The sequence below is a fragment of the Molossus molossus genome, unplaced genomic scaffold, assembly GCF_014108415.1.
Source record: "Molossus molossus isolate mMolMol1 unplaced genomic scaffold, mMolMol1.p scaffold_m16_p_8, whole genome shotgun sequence".
Lineage (NCBI taxonomy): Eukaryota > Metazoa > Chordata > Mammalia > Chiroptera > Molossidae > Molossus > Molossus molossus.
Window position 1 is genome coordinate 111,632,662 of NW_023425402.1, and position 12,276 is coordinate 111,644,937.

Below are 12,276 nucleotides of genomic sequence, written 5' to 3' on the forward strand. Positions count from 1 at the left end.
CGTCCACCTGGAGGCGCTCTCATTCCTTGTTAACGCCCGCGGTGGAAGCCCGGTGTGGACTCCGATGAAATGAGCCGCCGCCGTGGCCTCAGGGCGGGGCCGCTCCTCTGGAGGCTGAAGTCCCCAGAGACAAAGTCGGAGACTTGTTCCAGGTAGAGGCTTGGCCGTCGCGACAAGGTGGGTGTTACTCTCCGGCTGGTGTGGCTCAGTGGCTGAGTGTCGGCCCTGCACCAAGAGGTCGCTGGTTTGATTCCCGGTGAGGGCACATGCCCAGGTTGTGGGCCCATCCCCAGTGGGGGGCGTGCAGGAGGCGGCCAGTCGATGTTCTCTCTCATCCATGTTTCTATCTCTCTCTCCCTTCCTCTCTCTCTCAAATCAGTAAAGGAAAAAAAAATTTAAATAAAAATAAATAATTATAAGATACTTTGTATCTTCATCTTTGACGGAGAACCTGCTCACCTACAAATCAGCAGGAAAAGAAAGGACTTGTTGCAGCAGCAAAGACGCCGCCTGCCCGCCGCCATCACCTCCCTCAGGGGGCGCTTCTCCCCGCAAACCGCTGGAGTGTACTTGGGGTGGATTCATACAGAATTAATTGTTTTTTAAGTATGTTTTATTGATTTCAGAGAGAGGAAGGGAGAGGGAGACAGAGAGAGAAACATTGGTGGATCGGCTACCTCCTGCATGCCCCCCACTGGGGATCGCGCCCACAACCTGGGCACATGCCCTGACCGGAAATTGAACCCGTGACCTCTTGGTGCCTGGGTCAGTGCTCAACCACTGAGCCACACCGGCCCGGCCAGAATTAATTCTTTATTCTCTTCCAACTGAGTGAAATTAATCTGGCTTTGAATAAATTGCATGATTGTCCGCATTCCATGTAATAAAGATACTGGAGCTCAACCTAGTTTTGATATTTTATTAACATGTGGAACTAATCCCCATTTCATAGGAAAACAAGACCTAGCAAACATCTGCTGAGTTCGGGTACGAGCCCGCGATGTGATGTCCATAGTGCCCCTCACAGTGCCCCGCGACCCCGCGCGTGCCCGGGAGGAGCTCGGCAGCAGGGTCTGCGGCCGGGGCACTGCCCCCAGGCTGGGACCCTCCGGCGGCTGCAGGACCTCATCCCACGAAGGTGGACTCCCTGGGGGTGGCGTTGTTTCCGATGTGCCTGCTGACCGTCCTGCTTCCGTAGGTGGTCTGGATGGCGGCCCGAGCTCCCTTCCCAGGTCCCCAGGTCCCCAGGTCCCCAGGTCTGGGGGTGACCCTGCAGCACCTCAAGGCCGTCAGCAGGGCATGGAAACTAGCTTTTCTCGGCCGTGCCGCCGGGTCTGCTTCCCAGGGAAGCTGGGGAAACACTTGTTTTGTAAATGCCTCAGATACACAGACGTGTGCGACCACACGAGCTGCTCCGTGCGAATCCCAGACCCACGGAATCGGAAGGTCGGGGCGGGGCCTGGGCAGCGTTCCACGTACACACCCCTGGGGGGGAGGGGCCAGATCTCACCCATGGTACATGGACGTGCGGGTGTCCACGGTGGGCGGAGTCTCACTCAGGTGCTGTGAAGGGCACATGGTGTCGCCGTGACAGCCGCCGCCGTGCTGGCCACTCTGATTTCCCAGAAACGGACACAGGATGTGAGGGGACTTTGGTCCTCTTCCTGGGAGCTTCTCGGAAGTTGCCGGAACCAGCATCGGGACTGTCCTTTGAAACCGTGATGACCGTGCAGAGGGCACAGCTGCCCCACGAGGCTCTGCCTTGTAAGGGGTCACCCCCCCCCTGCTCCTGTTGCCCTGGGACCCAGCGGGAAGTGGGGGTCTGCAGACCATCGATGCACCTGGTCACTGCAGCTCATGCCATTGTCCTTGCTGGCAGCTAAGGCTGTGGCTGCCCAGAAGCCAGCGCAGGGTTGTCCCTGCGGCCCAGGCTCCTCCCGCACTGGGGTCTCGGTGGAAACCTCCGGGTGTTGGGGTGGTGGTCGTGGTGGCCGCTGTGTATCTGTTTCCTCACCCAGCCGTGCTGAGCATGCTGTACCAGCGGTGGTCATGGGGTCAGGGCCCAGCACCCCTGAGTGGCCCTAACACACCCCCAGCTGCCCGTGGTTTCTGAAATGCCCTGAACTCGAAGGAGGGGATCAGCGTGGCTCCCTCCTGTCAACCGCGCTGTGACTTGCCGTGACGGGTTCCAGCGTGGCGGGCCAGGGCCCTGGTCTGGGGCAGACCCTGCGGGAGGTGAGCGAGTGCTATCGCCGCGAGAGGCAGAGGCGGGGCAGCTGCACAACCGGCTGGTGGTGAGCAGGCTCCTGGGCCCGTCGTCCGGTCAAGGACCACAGGGAGGAGTGGCCAGAGAGGGCAGTGAGGGGCCGGGACAGGGAGAGCCACACGGGCCGGGGACTTCACTCCCAAAGAGGGTGCAAGAGTCACTGGCGGGATCTGACTGGTCAGAGGCGCGGTCCTGGGCCGGCGGGCAGGTTGGGCGGGTGCGATCACAGCAGTAGTCCTGGGACACCCCCCCCCCCAGGATGCTCGGAGCTGTGGCCCTCAGGTGGCGGGGTGGTGACCGGCATGGGGCACACAGAGGGGCAGACCCTCGAGCCAGCGGGCAGGACGGGGGTTCTGTGCTGCCCACCCCCATTCTTCACCTGCCAGGCTTCTCTTCCCGCCTGGGAACGCGACAGTGTCGGTGAGAGCCGAGCGCGGCTGTCAGACACGCTGCTCACCTGGGCCTCGTGTGGATGGGGGAGACGCGAGGGGGCCCTGTCCATGAGGGAGCAGCGGGGTCAGGCAGGTCCCGGGGCATCCTCTGGGCTCTGACTCCTCGGGTCCTAATTCGTCTGAGAGACTTGACCCAGACACAAGGCACGCGGGTCGTGTTTGAGGACACCATTGAGAGGGACTCGTGGTGAACACCTTCGAAGGCAGGGCACCCCAGAACGTGCGAACGGGCTGGAGCCAGAGCCCGCCCCGCCCTGGGCACAGGAAGCCCAGCGCAGTGTAGGAGGAGTGGGTGACTCGGCCCGGGGGCGCAGACACGTGCTGAGGATCAGGTGACCGCCAGCAACGGGTCACCCCACGCCGCTTACGTGGCCAAACCCAACCCCACTATTCTGACGTGTGTTCGCAAAGTGATACAATCTTGCCTTTGTGCCCCTGGGGGTACCCAGCGCCCCGCGCGGAGGGCCAGCGGGCACCTCGCTCTCGCCTCCGCACGGTCACACGGCCACTGTGTCCGAGGACCTTCCGGAGGGTCCGGGCCACGGCAACCGGTTTCAGAGTCTCTTCCAGGCGCCATCGGAAAGTGTCCTCTTGATACTTGTTACCGAGTGACAATCATTTGCCGTTTTTTAAACAAATCTAAGTATGCATTTTTAAAAATTTAAAAATAACGTTGATGACTCAGTCGTCCATGGGGATTGTTTCAAAAGTCAGGCTGTGGGCCGGACTGCCCCCCGCACCCCCCACCCAGCACCTGCGGAGGAGGGGCAGTTCCTCAGCGGCCGCTGCGCTGGGCTCACCCCACGCTCTCTGTTGTCCCAGGAGCTGAGGGGGAAACTGAGTCCACCGCCGGGTCCGCCCCCTGCTGCCGTCGACCAGGAATCGATGACCCAGTTTCACACAACAGGTGATTCGCTCTGCACTGGGTGTGTGCGTGCACGTGTGTGCGTGGGCGTGCACGTGTGTGCGTGGGTGTGCATGTGTGTGTGGGTGGTGTGCATACGTGTTTTAAGGGAAAAACATGAACATGTCCATGAAACCGCCGCCTGTTTTCCTCGCCGTGGTCCCAGAGCAGGGGTTCCCGTGCCCTGGGTGAGGGTCCCTGTTCGCGGTGGAGCAGCCTTGGCCACAGCAAACGGCCAGCCGACCGGAGCCAGCGAGACGCGAGCTGTGGGCCTGCTGCCCCAGGGTCCGGCCCCCTCCAGCCAGGGCAGGGGGTTTGCGCCCGTCCCTGCCGCCCCTCTTCATCCCTCCAGAGACCCTCAGGCCCTCGGCCGCATTTCCGACTGGGAGGAAGTGTGGTGGTGGTAGTGAATCCACAGGCTTCTCTGAGATGCGTTCACGCGAATGTTTACTTGAAAACTGTATCGAAATGGCCTTGCCCTACAGGAGTGTCCCGTGTGGTCTGCCACAGCCACCCCACATCTGGGCGCCCCGCCCCCTTGCTCGGGGTCAGGCCCACCCTGGGCTTGCGGTGAGACCTCGCCACTCATTTCTGCCCCCGTGACTGCTCCGTGGGGTCTCCCTCACCCTGCCCAGGTCACTCTGGGTCACCGCCTGAACGTCATGCAGGTCAGCACTGGGCTCCGGGAGGTCTTTGCAGTGCCCTTGGCCTGTCCTTCGGTGGAGCAAACAATTCGCATCTTTTTGATGGTGATTGAAAATCTTTTTCTTCAAGACTTCTGTTTTGTCTGCTTAGTACTTAATGCACGTTGTTGGCTGGTAGGACATGAAGGTAGGGTCCCTGAGCCCAAAGGGAGGTGCAACCGTGAGTCCTGTGGGCGGTCCTTTAAAAATATACATATATGTGTGTGTGTATGTGTGTTTGATTTTAGAGAGAGAGGAAAGGAGAGAGAGAGAGAAACAGTGACGTGAGAAACATCGATAGGCTGCCTCCTGCATGCCCCCTGCTGGGGATCGAGCCTGCAACCCAGACACGTGCCCTGACGGGGATCGAACCAGGGCCTCTCAGCGAGACCTCGATGGGCGAGGTTCCCAGGCAGGTGCTCGTCCGGTCGTGTGTGCGCATCGCTTCTGCCACACCGTTAATCTCCTTCGCTGTCGCATGTGGTCATGTAACTTTAAATGAATGAGCGTCAAACACAATTAGAAACAGTTTCCCAGTGACATTGCACATCCCGCGGGGACAGGGCGGCTCTGATCAGCGTTTCCATCATTACAGAGCGCTGCTGGCCTCTCAGAGGGTCAGGAGAGGCTCTGTGGACTCTTGTTTGGGCTCTTACATCATTTGCGCACATTCGATTTTGTGTGGAAACACGTTGCTTTAAAAAATGTATTTGTGATTGATTTTCCTTGCGTTGGTCACCCTGGGCCGCTAACCCAGGGCTGCAGTGCAGGAAACACATAAACGTACACTTAGATACTACTCCCAACGCAAACAGGGATGGAAATGGGCAACAGAGCAGGACGACAAAGGGGGGAAGTTCAAGAGGAAGAAGGAGGGAGGGGCAGCGATGGAAGTAAGAAAAGGGTAGAAACAGACATGGGCACACAAAGGCCAGGGCACCGGGCGGGGCTGGGAGGTGGGCTGTGGGGGTGCAGGAATGAGGCAGCATGAGCATCAGTAACACAGGAAGGAACTGCCTTGTGACATGTTTGAAATGCTGTGTCTCCCCTCGGCCCTGCGTCTGGAGAAGGGGTCCTCCCCGTGGACGACGTGAGTGACGTTTCCTGACCGATGGTGTTGGGAGAAGTTATCTGTGATGTACAGGCATTCCCCAGACATCCCCACCTCTGAGGGTGCCCCCGAGGCTGAGTGAACATGAGGTCATTCCCTTCCTTATTCCATGCTTTCTCAGTTAAGGGCAGTTGTTTTGTTTGTTTCTTTAAAAATTATATATTTTTATTGATTTTTAGAGAGAAAGGGGGAGGGAGAGAGAGAAAGAGAGAAACACTGATGTGAGAGTGAAATGTCAATCAGCTGCCTCCTGCACACCCCCTACTGGGGATGAGTCCCATGTGCCCTGACCAGGAATTTAACCAGCAACCTTTTGGTGCAGAGGATGACGCCTGACCAACTGAGCCACGCCGGCCAGGACCATCCATTATTCTAAAGAGAAGGACAAAGAATTAAGCACTGCAGTGCTCTCCTGAATGAACTGTCTCAGGGTAAATGAAGAGTTGATAGGGGAAGTTTTTGTTTATAGAAGAGTCTAGCTAATCAATTCAGAGTGAATGATAGAATTACAAGATCACCATGTGGAACCCCTGTAACAGTCATCAGGGTGCCAGACCATCAGGGGTGGTGGGACAGGTCACAGGGCAGGTCACATGACTTTTCTAACAAGTTGGTAACATTAACACAGGGAGCAGGGATCACGCAGGACACAGACAAGGCAGGACCGCAGAGCCGGCCTGGTGATAAACCTGACGTGAATGAGACACTGCAGAGATGTTTTGGGGACAGCAGGGAAACGAGAAATGTGTAACTGAAATTCAGGTTCAGCTGTCTGCTGCCACGAAAGCCAAACGCATGCAACAGGTGCTGGTGAAAAAGGAAAGCGGTTTATTCAGGTGTCAGCTGCCTGAGAAGATGAGGGGGCCTCTTGTCGCAAAGCCCATCTCCACATCTCAGAGGGTTTTACAAGGAGGGAGAGACAAAGCAGAACAGAAAAATCAAGGGGAGAGGGTTGAACATTTATCTATGTGCAGCCAGCACAGTCCATTCCAATAAGGACCTCGACACTGGTCAAGTGATGTCTGGTGCACATCATCCTGGCCTTTTTCATCCTGGTTTTTGTCATCCTGGTTTTATGGCTGAAGGTCAGCAGTTCTCCTAGAGCTGAGATGAGTGAAGGTCAGAGTTTGCATCTCCTGAAGTTAGTTCCTGAGGTTCTCACACAAATGTGCTGTTTCTCTAGAAAACACATACTAGTCAGAGTGAGCATTTACACAAACAGTGTCAGAAGAATGGCCGGGTGGGTTACAATTCCCCACTGTTACATATGCATTGGGTGATACTAACTTCACAAAGTGAGGACAATGGCATGGTGTTTATGTCTAAAAAAACAGCCCTTATCAGTTAAATATACAGACTGAAATCAGATATGTTGTCTGGTATTTAATTTAAAATATGCCAGAGAAATGGGAGGTGTGTTGGGCAGGAGTATTTATAAGATAATTTTGGCCAAATGTTAAAAATGCCGGGTGAGGGTTCATTATACAATCCTCCAATTTCGCACTTGTTTGGAAGTCTCCACAGGTAAATGTTTTCTATATGTTGGCTTATATTTCACTCTATGTGGTGACCACCACAAAATGAACTCAGCACCCGGAATGCTAAACTTTTAGCTAATACCGATCATTTTGAATTTCACATGGAAGTCCCAGGCCATCTCGGTGACGGTGACTGTGTTGATGCTGTTTGGGTTCAGTCCCATTCTCTTTCCCACAACTATCGTCCGAGTCCATCTGATAATGATTACGTATCCTAAACATTAGCAATTTCTTTTAAAGTAGTTTCACTTAGCCGGGCCGGTGTGGCTCAGGGGCTGAGCGTCGACCCTGCACCAAGAGGTCGCCGGTTTGATTCCCGGTCAGGGCACATGTCCAGGTTGTGGGCCCATCCCCAGTGGGGGGCGTGCAGGAGGCGGCCAGTTTCAGTTAATGGGTTGATGGCTTTATCATTATTTTTTTTACCAAGAAGCCATGGAAACTGTTATAGCTATATTTTAAAATGCCTTTGACAAAGTCTCTGACAAAGTCTGAAAATGAGCACTTGAAAAATTCCTTGTTTTTTTTTTTTTAATCCTCATCCGAGGACATTTTTCCATTTTTTGTACAGACAGAGTGGGAGGGAGAGAGAGGAAGAGAGAGAGGGAAACATCGATGTGAAAGGGACACATCGAGTGGCTGCCACCCGCACGACCAACCAGGGCCGGGGACAAACCGAGGTACGTGCCCTTAGCGGGAACCGAACCCAGGTCTCTCCGGACTGCAGGCCGACGCTCTAACCGCTGAGCCAAACCGGCCAGGGCGAAAAATTCTTTGTTTTTGAACATTTTTCTTCTGTTGTCTGAGGCATTGTACCCTGTCTTAAGCACCAGCATTCCTGAGTCGAGCAAAGGGAGACCAATTAAATCCTCACTGTTATGAATGTGAGTTAAAAGGAGCCCTTCCTGACCACCTTAGCAAGCCCTCATTTTGTGGGTCGAGACCTTAGCGTATTTCTTAGTGGCTGCCTTTTCTGCCCTGACCCAGATCTGCGGACACACTGGGCACCATTCAGGGTTTTCAGTGGGAAAATTATCTGAGGCCGAGCCCGGCCCAGCCCCGCGAAGGTTATCTGTACCGTTCCTGTGCTGTGTCTATGGGCAGGTCTCCCGCCGTCCGCCAAATTCCACTGACTCGTCAGATTCAGAAGTTTGAGAGTTTTAAACATTTTACTCATCAAGATAAGAGAACATTCTTTTGATTGGGACATTTTGGCTATGTTTTTGAAAATCAGCAGAATTCGAGGGCGTATGTTTTTGAAAATCAGCAGAATTCGAGTTGTGGCTTCATGGACTAGACGTGGTTGTGATGGGGCCTCCTGTCAGTGAGTCTGCTGAGAAAGCAAAGGATCGGGGGGCGACAGCGTCACTCTTGGCTCCGCATCTGATTTCACTCCCAGAAGCCTGAAGCGAGTCCGCGTCTGCACTGGACGCGACCTCGGCATTCCACCCGGTCCGCCGTCCGCGGCGCCTGGATCGCTTTCGGATTCAGCCTGTAAATAAAGCCGGACTTGGAGCTCTGGCTGCGCCCCTCATTCTGCGTCCAGGGTTGTGTTTCCCTCGAGCTCACATCGGCCTGTTCGATAACAGACTGCGGGCTGTGCTGGCCTGGCCGTCCCTGAGTTCAGCGACTTTTCCTTCCGATGAAACCATCCGTCCTGACGGTCACTGCCCCGAGGTTCTGAATGTAGCTCACAGAGGGTCGGACGATTCTTACACCAGTAAAATCAAGCCGACACTATTTTTAGGAAGGTGCTTGACAAAGATTGAGAGATTTGGCACACCTGAGAAAATGTTCAGTGATCCAGTCTTGTAAGATCCTTAACAAATAGTTTGTACTTCAACTCACGTTCACGGGGCCTCAAGCATGGTCAGGACTGCTGGTGTCCACGGTGAGCACGTGGCTCCCACGGTGAGCACGTGGCTCCCCCAGGAGGCAGCTGTCATACAGACCAGGAATGGAGATCTCAACACCCAGCCACCCGCTGGGCATTGGGGTGGCTCGTGGGGATCTCACACCTGAACTTCAAAACCTGGGCTCTTGATTTCCCTCAGAACCCCTCATCTCCCCGTCTCAACTGGGGGTGACTCCACCCACCTCTTTCCAAGGCCAGGGACCTGGGCAGCTCCCTCCCCTCCTCAGCTTAACGCTTCCTCGAGGCCTGTCCGTTCTGCAGCGGGATCTTTCTTGAGTCCGATTTCCTCCATCTCCACCGCACGTGGTCCCTGGACGATGCGTGGCCCCCTAACTGACCTTGTTCGTCCCGGACGTGCCTGGGCCTCATCCCCTCTGCGGGCCCAGCGAGCGTGAAAGTGCCCAGTGGTCAGACCACCTCCTAGATGGAAGCTCTTCAGAGAATCCAGACGGGGCTCAGGGACGTGAGCCCTGCTCCGACCTCCAGCTCTGCGTCTGCACCGCCGGCCCCTCGAGGACGCCGTGTCATCACCTGGGGGACAGGCCCTTGGCTGCCTCCGGGACTCAGCACGTGCTCCCCGCGTCAGCTGGCCCGCACTCACCGTCCACGCTCCCCGCAGACACGGTGGCCTCCGCGAGGCTGGCTGGCTGTCCGCCCTCCGCCAGGCTGCTGTCCGGTGCCGTCTCCTCGCACCTGGGTTTCTCCTGCGGGTGCTTCCATACCCACAGCACTCTGTCCGCTGGCTTGTGAAACGTGCCTGCGTCACAGTCTGGAGGGGTCGTCCGGGCCGCTCACGGCCCTCGTGTTTGTTCATCACGAGACCCAGGTCAGGACTGACACGGCCGTCTGTCCACACACGCCTGCCACGAGAGTGGGCACATACGTAAAACACACACCCCTCTTCCCTCCACACATCGGCACCTCTTCCCGGGCTGGACAGACAGAGGATGGGAACCAGGACCCCTGGCTCAGCTCCGCAGCCCCGCAGGTCACCCCTTCTCAGCCTGAAGAATTGCTCTCTCCTCTCCTGGGTCCAGAGGGGCTTTTCTAGAGTCGAGATTTTGTGACTCAGATACGAGCTGGTTTTGAAGAATTAAAAGGTATTTTAATTCTTCGACTGTGGGCAGAGGATGACGCTTGGATTTTCTTGAGCAGCTAGAAGGACCTCAGGAAGAAAGTGTTTCGGGGGCCATCGGTTTGTCCCCAACTGACCCTGTGTGTCTTTGGTTCCCTTCTCCTACTAATTGGCTGCTTCGAATATTCAAATCCGATTAACAGAAAGAATCTGTCCCTCATCCCAGGTCTGCAAAGTGCACACACCTCCGGGACAGGACATCGCTGTCCCTTCCGGAGACGGGTTCGTTGTGGCCGAGTGTCCTGTCCAGGGCCCTGGGCTCACAGGCCGGGTTTCTGTGAATTCGCTTTGGAAAGTGACCCCCTTTTACAAAGTGCCTGTGGGGGCTTGTGCTCCTTCACGGTGGGGACAGCGCTGAGACCGGCGTCCGAGGGTTACCGCCTGTTTCCTCCAGCAGTTGGGTGGTTTCGGGTCTGACGTGTAAGTCGTGGACCTGTTTCGGGTTTATTCTTGTGTGTGGTGTGAGATAGTGGTAGGTTCTTTTTTTCCTCTTTTTTTCTTTTTCTTTTTTTTGCATATCTGTCTGGTTTCCCAGCACCGTTTACTGAGAAGACGGGGTTGACCCCAGTTGTCTCTGCCTCCTTTGTCACTGATTCAGCTCGTGAGTGAGGTTACTGCCGGCCATGCGGTTCTGTTTCATCGGTTTGTGTCTGTTTCATGCCAATATCGTCTTGGCCACTTTTAATCCGGTGTTTCCCCTCCTCTGCCCCTTCCTGCCCTACCCATCCCGCGGCCTGGGGAGTCTCGCACAGCCCACTGAACGGTCGGCACATCCCTGCGGCTGCTCATCGTGCCCTCTGCCCTCTGCCCTCTGCCCTCTGCGATGGCGGGGGACCGGGTGGGACCCTGAGGCAGGGCTGGCGGGCTCTTCACGGGGAGCTGCTTCTCCGTGACCTGAGCGGGTGGCGTCTGGTGATTTCGTTGGGTTGCAAAGTCGTGGCGGCCCAGCTGGCTGGTCGTCTCTTGTTCCTTTACGACCCCTCGCGCTTAGAGAGACGCTCTCCTGTCCCCTGCTGGCCAGCGGCACCGGCCACGGGAGCTTGGGGCACGTGTCCCAAGCTTCCCCTTCGTCCATCGCTCATGCACGAGGCAGCACCCTGGCGTCCGGCAGAGGCGACCTGGGAAGGCTGTGTTGGGCGGCACAGAGCGCACTATGGCTTCAGCCCACCGGGGGGTGTCCTGACCGAAGCGCCGGTCACCCCATCTCTGACCCACGGGCGAGTCCTCCAGTCCTGCGTGCCGGTCTCAGCTGCTCGTCGGAGTTCGGTGGGGACCCTGGGTGCCTCCTGATGTCAGGTCCAGGACACTTCCCAGGGCCTCGTACCTGGGTGCCTCCTGATGTCAGGTCCAGGACACTTCCCAGGGCCTCGTACTTGGCGGTTCACGGGGGAGCCGGTCTCCTGATTCCATGGTAAGTAGCATGGTCTTTGCTCTCTGGCCGCTCTGGTTTGTCACGTGGAGACTTACGGAGATGTGGAGCGTGTGCCAGGTGTTTATTACAGCAGCGTCCAGTCCTCTGCTCTGTCACCGGCGAGGAGCTGATGCCTCGGCCACACTTCCTCCCGCCGCGTGGCCCGCCACGTGTCCGGCCTCCCGTCTGCGGGAGTCACTGTGCCCACTCTTGTCCTGGACGAGTCTTACGTTAAATACAGACCGACGTAGCTGGACAGGCATAACCCTTGGAGATGACATAGTGTTTATAAATACTCATATGAATTACATTCACAGATGATTTTGTATCAACTGTAGAGACTGTATCTATATATCTATCTGCCCCTAAAAGGCCGTGACTTAGTTTTAGTTGTATGTTGGTGGGTGGGTTTTCACACTCACGTGATTTTGCCAAGATGTACCCATGTCAGTGCGGCAGCTCCTGGAGGTCACCGCGTCATCAGGTGAGTCCGTGGTGCCAGTCCGTGTCCTCAGGCAGGGCTCCTTGCTCCTGGGTCTCGGGGCCCAACCCCTCCCAGGGGGCTGGGGCTGCTCTGAAACCTGGGCAGGACGTCGGGCCCACATCAGGCTCCTCAGGATGAGGAGGTGACACCCACGGAAGCCAGTGCGGGGTGGCTGCCCCTGCCCCAGGGGGACACCGCCGCAACCTCCCCCGTCCGCTCCCCCCAGGACGGGTGACCGACCCTCCCCTGTGACGTGGATGAGGACAAACTGCTGATCTTGGCGAGAAAGGGCTTGAGGCTCAGGAACACCCAGACAGCTTGGAGAGGCAAGGAGGGGGCCGGGGGAGCCGGCGGAGGGGCGGGGACCCCTCCTGGATGCG